Source organism: Cyprinodon variegatus, unplaced genomic scaffold (assembly GCF_000732505.1).
Source record: "Cyprinodon variegatus isolate N-32 unplaced genomic scaffold, C_variegatus-1.0 Scaffold215, whole genome shotgun sequence".
In the NCBI taxonomy this organism is placed as follows: Eukaryota; Metazoa; Chordata; class Actinopteri; order Cyprinodontiformes; family Cyprinodontidae; genus Cyprinodon; species Cyprinodon variegatus.
In genome coordinates this window covers 146,319-152,564 of record NW_015150668.1, presented here as the reverse complement: position 1 = coordinate 152,564, position 6,246 = coordinate 146,319, and the positions used below count along the sequence as shown (strand labels likewise).

Sequence of the window (6,246 nt, the reverse complement as noted above, 5' to 3'; positions counted from 1 at the left end):
TTCTCCTGCTTATTCTGTTCTCCAGCAGGACAAAGGCAGGGTAGACTGTGGACAGCTCACCAGTCTATTGCAGTAGCTGGAAAACAAAGTTCTTTTATTGTATTTTCTGTGTATGTGGATTTTCTATACTTTCTAATTCCTTTATACCAGGCATGCCAGAAGTCAGTCTTTGACGGCTGCTGTTCTGCAGGTATTAGAGGTTTCCCTGCTTTAGCACCACTGATTCTGATGATCGTAGTTCAGCAATAGCCTGTTAATTAGCTATCAATGAAATATCAACGAAATGTTTAAGGATCTCTCTTTTCTGCCGGACTTTGCTGTTCTGGGTTTTGGTGTGATTCTGGTGCTGCTCATCCACCAGCAGGTCAACCCTTGTGTCCCCAGATGTGTCCTTGCTTGCTCTATAGGGGCCATCTCAATACAAGATAAGTAACAAAATAACCAAATAGTCATGATGGTAAGCATCATCACTTGCTCTTCCTTGAACACTAAACAGTGATATCACCTTGTTTTGCTCATCTTCAGAAGGACCACCAGGATTGTTCTAGCTGCTGTGGCCTATCCAGTGCCACTGTTAGCTTCTAAAACTTGTTAATGTTAACAGTTAAGGTTAGCTGGCCCATAATTGTCTTTATAATTACTGTACAGAAGCAAGCAGCCTGGCTGGCAACTAGCTAAGCAAAGTAGATATTTCAGGTAAACGTATGACAGCAGCTGTCTGAATTGAACTTTAACTGGACTCTGCATAGCAAGCAAACTCGATTCACTTTTGGGGAAGAAAGCAGTCAACAGCTGCCTCCCCTCTCTCTCCTATCCTTTTTTTTTTTCTTTCTCCTTTTAATGCCCTGGTTTCTGCTTTTAATAGACCATATTGTCTAGCTCTTAGGTCAATCAATCTTGTCTCACTGTTACACGTTACACAGTTGTATTTAACATAGCCAACTACCACGCCAAAGTTAAAACCCTCCTCAGTGAGAGAGCCACCTATGAATCACTGACGATAGACCCCACCAGCAGTTACAAGAAAAAAGTAATCAGCCGCCTTCAACAGTTAGAAAAGGACAAAGCCACTGACATGCAGCAATACTATGCTGCACTCAGGAGAAGCCGCTCCCCGGATCTATTGCCTCCCAAAAATACACAAGGAAGGTGCTCCTCTCAGGTTCATCAGCAGCAGCATTAACTCTGTCACCTACAGCATTGCCAAACATCTCACTTCCGTTCCCACTCCTTTGGCTGGCAATACAACACATCACATTGCTAACTCACAGGACTTCTCCAACAAGATAAAGAACCTGAAACTGGATACGGATGAGACCATGGCCTTCTATGATGGCACATGTATTTTACTAGCATCCTGACAGTAAGGATGCGTTAACTTCAAGTCCACACTCTGCCAGATAGGACAAATCTGACCACTGACCACATCTGTTCTCTCTTGGACTTGTGCCTCACCACCACATACTTCCAATTCCACCAAGATTTCAACAAGCAGAAGCTTGGATGTGCGATGGGCTCTTCTGTGTCTCCCATAGTGGCAAACTTATACATGAAAGAAGTGGAAAGCAGGGCTTTACACTCATACATGGAAACAAAACCAAGTCACTGATTCAGATACGTAGATGACACATGGGTGAACATAAAGGCAAAGGATATCAACACATTCATAGACCACATTAACGCAGTGCACAGAAACATCAAGTTCACCCGGAAAGATGTGGAAGATGACAGCCTTTCCATCTGGGACTAAACGGTTCACATCATGGAAGACAGACAACTCAACATACAGTAGAATTCTACAGGAAACCCACACACACTGACCAGTACCTCCGTTTTGACTAACACAACCCAATGGAACACAAACTAGGCATGTTCAGAACCCTGGAGACACGAGCAGAAACCATTTCCACCACCAACAGAGGAAGAAGGAGAGAACATGAACACATTAAAACATCCCTGAAGAACTATGGTTGTTCCAGATGGGCTTTTTAAAAAAAAAAAAACAAGAAGAGGTCTGCTGAGAAGAAAGAAAACTTAAAAAGGAACATCGTCATTCTCTATGTTGCTGGAGTCTCTGAAAAATTCAGGAGGATTTTCAACCAGCACCGGGTCACTGTGCACTTCAAACCCGGCAACACCCTGAAACAAAAACTGGTTCAGCCCAAAGACAAGACACCCAGAAACAAGACCGACAATCGGATGTATGCCATTCAGTGTAGTGAAAAGAGCAAAGACCTTTACATGAGAGAGACTAAGCAACCACTACACAGAGGCGCATGGCTCAACAAAGGACGGCCAACTCCTCAGGAGAGGACTCAGCTGTTCACATACACTTGAAGGCTAAAGGACACTCCTTTAAGGACAACAATATCCATATTCTTGCAAAGGAAGAAAGATGGCACGAGGGGTTAAGGAAGCCATTTTGTGTACATGGAAAAAACATCTCTCCACACAGTTTGTGGTCCAAGACATAACCTTTCACCCACCTACAAAGCACTTTTAGGAACAATACCTAGAAGATTCACTTCCCAGCCGGACCTCACTCATACTTCAATGAGGCAACCACTCTGACAAGGAAGTTAACAATCCATCAGAACCCCCTAAAGACCATTAACACCCCCCATGTGACCTCTTTGACCAACCTAGTGGGAGTAGATCAAAACCACCTTTAGTCCCCCCTTACTCTTTGTTAGACCTACAGTATATTAATCTCAGTGCTTCCCACCACTAGTAAGAACTGAGGTAACCTCTTGTATGAGATGCAAATGTCTTCTAAAAACTTCACATCCAGTTGCCTAGACTGAATTTTTCAAGCTTGACCATGACCTGGCTCACTGAGAATCTTCACAGAAATGTTACACTTGGTGTAAAAAACACCAGTTGTTGTGGGATGGACTTAACCATTTTGCGCTTTCATGTGGGGGGTTCTAAAATGTGTTGGATGGACTGGGACATAAAGTTCTTTCTTTCAGCTGATGTTATCAATCTACAGTACAGACCAAAGATTTAGACACACCTTCTCATTCAAAGAGTTTTCTTTATTTTCATGACTATGAGAATTGAAGATTCACACTGAGGGCATCAGAACTACGAATTAACACATATGGAATTATATACTTAACAAAATAAGTGTAAAACAACTGAACTTGATGAGCTTCAAGAGGTAGTCACCTGAAATGGTTTTCACTTCTCAGGTGTCCCTTGTCAGGTTTAATAAGTGAGATTTCTTGCCTTATAAATGGGGTTGGGACCATCAGTTCTGTTCTGCAGTAAAAAACAAGTGGCCATTATCACTTTAAGAAATGAAGGTCAGTCAGTCTGAAAAATTGGCAAAACTTCGAAAGTGTCCCCAAGTGCAGTCGCAAAGACCATCAAGCCATACAAAGAAATTGGCTCACATGAGGACCACCCCAGGAAAGGAAGACCAAGAGTCATCTCTGCTGCGGAGGATTAGTTCATCCGAGTCACCAGCCTCAGAAATGGTTAACAGCAGCTCAGATTAGAGACCAACTCAATGCCACACAGAGTTCAAGCATCAGACACATCACTAGAACAACTGTTAGGAGGAGACTGTGTGAGTCAGGCCTTCGTGGTAAAACAGCTGCTAGGAAACCAGTGCTAAGGACAGGCAACAAGCAGAAGAGACCTGCTTGGGCTAAAGAACACAAGGAATGGACATTAGACCAGTGGAAATCTGTGCTTTGGTCTGAAGAGTCCAAATTTGAGATCTTTAGTTGCAACCATCGTGTCTTTGTGCGACACAGAAAAAGTGAACATGGACCATAATTGCCTGTTCCTACCATGAAGCATTGAGGAGGAGGTGTGATGGTGTCGGGGTGATTTGCTGGTGATACTGTTGGGGATTTATTCAAAACTGAAGGCATACTGAACCAGGATGGCTGCCACAGCATCTTGCAGCAGCATGCTATTCCATCCGGTTTGCGTTTAGTGGAACCATCAATTAATATTTCAACAAGACAATGACCCCAAACACACCTCCAGGCTGTGTAAGGGCTATTTGACCAAGAAGGAGAGAGATAGGGTGCTGCACCAGATGACCAGGCCTCCACAATCACCAGACCTGAATCCAATCGAAATGGTTTGGGGTGAGCTGGACCGCAGAGTGAATGCAAAAGGGCCAACAAGTGCTAAGCATCACTGGGAATCCTTCAAGACTGTTAGAAAACCGTTTCAGGTGACTACCTCTTGAAGCTCATCAAGAGAATGCCAAGAGTGTGCGAAGCAGTAATCAAAGCAAAATATGGCTACTTTGAAGAAGCTAGAATATAGGACATATTTTCAGTTGTTTCACACTTTTTTGGTAAGTATATAATTTCACGCGTTAATTCATAGTTTTGATGTCTTCAGTGTAAATCTTAAATTTTCATAGTCATGAAAATAAAGAAAACTCTTTAAATGAGAAGGTGTGTCCAAACTTTTGGTCTGTACTCAACATTTTAAATAAATTATGACATCAGTTATTTTGAGGGCCCAAATTATTCAAAATAAAACATGAACAAAAAAATTATAGGGTCCCTTTTTTCCCCCTACTACCACATCTATTATCGTGAAAGCTGACTTAACCTTATAAAGCAGATGAGATTAAATGTATTAAGCATATTGTATCACTGAATTATTACATTTAATAATACATTTCATAGATTAATTCAATTATTCATATGTTATAATAATTTTAAATGAGAGGTTTTTTTTGTCTTCTGATTTTTTCTTAAGGCGTAGAAGGCTGTGAGTGCTCCCCTCTGATTTTTTATAATTATTATATCCATGAGAATTAAGACATTACCACCACTGTGGTGTGATTAGTCATGAACATTCTCTGTCCTTGCAGGATGATTAGTTGGAACACAAACTTCTCAAGACACTCTTAACGAAAAATGGTTTCTGGAAAGATAAAATCTTTGATTACCTTGGGAAATACACAATACAGCAGAACTGCACAATATATCATGAGTATATCATCATCCCAATATCACTGTGTGGAATACTAAATACAGAAAGGGTTTGTGTGTGAGTGCAATATTAATTGACTGATATATTCCAAGTATCATAAACTTATATTTAATCTAACATTGAGCCAGTTGGACCATGTCATTACACTAGTATTACAAATGACTATGTTTGTAACCTTCTTTGTTGAACAGGTTCCAGTGTGTTCATGTATGTATTTAAAAAAAAAACGTATTTACACCTAAGAACTGACTTACATTACTATGCTCTAGATAAACATGGCTCTGTCTTTCAATTTTCAACCCTCCCTTTCACCTAAAAAATATCTGCAGGTTGAGCTTTTAAGGCAAATAACGGTATGTGCTTATATTCTTCTATCAAATTTTGTTTATCTGCTTAGCTGTGTCTCTCCTAGATGGAACCTTTATATATGCTACTGCTGCCATTAACCATTTACTTCTATTTCACATAGAAAACACGCCGCAGCTTTTGTGCCTCTTTCACAGCCCCAGTCAGCTGCAGCAGATGCCCACTCTCACTGAGCTTCTTTCTGCTGAAGCTTTCTTTCTTTCAGCTAATGGGAGAATTCCTTTTTGCTACTGTAACACATTTTTAAAGTAAGGGACTTCTGTGAAGTCAACAGCATAATGAATGTGACAATTAACTGACCAGAGGGGTGAGATCAGTAAGTCAGTTTGTAAATTACAACATCTTTATTAAAATAATGTTAAGAAATTCTTATTGTAAACATCATTATTCATTCTTTTTTTATTTGAATTTTAAAAACCTATAACTAATCTGAAATGTACCTAGTTTACTTCAGTATGTTTTTTTGCAATGGCTTTTTTGTAAAGTATCTTGAGACCATATTTATTGTGATTTGGAACAACATAAAGTGGGTTAAAATAAATTGAACATTTGTAGGAGTCACCTGCATTTTGCCCTTAATTCGAAACATCAGTCATTGATTTTGCATTTAATGAACAACCCCCTAAGAGTACAACTGACGGCTTTGAAGTTATTTAAGGAACTGTACAGAGATTCTTGGTATATTACAAAACAATAGTTTCAAAGACACTGTAGGTCAAACACCTCACATATTGGTAACCTTCACTTATGAATCTGAGTTTTTTTTAATTGAAATGACTGAAAGGTTTTACAGCATTTAACTTTAATTTGCAGGAGTTGGCATTTGAAGAGCGTAATCATCACTGAAATGAGTCAGCTTCAATGCCTTACAAAGGAAAGAGGTAAAGTTCTGAGAAATGTCCTTGATTT

At 40.0% G+C, this 6,246-nt stretch overlaps 1 pseudogene; it reads left to right on the top strand.

Moving 5' to 3' along the window:
• The first annotated feature begins 283 nt into the window (after positions 1-283).
• Positions 284-2,571, top strand: LOC107088349 (annotated as a pseudogene).
• The last annotated feature ends 3,675 nt before the right edge of the window (positions 2,572-6,246 follow it).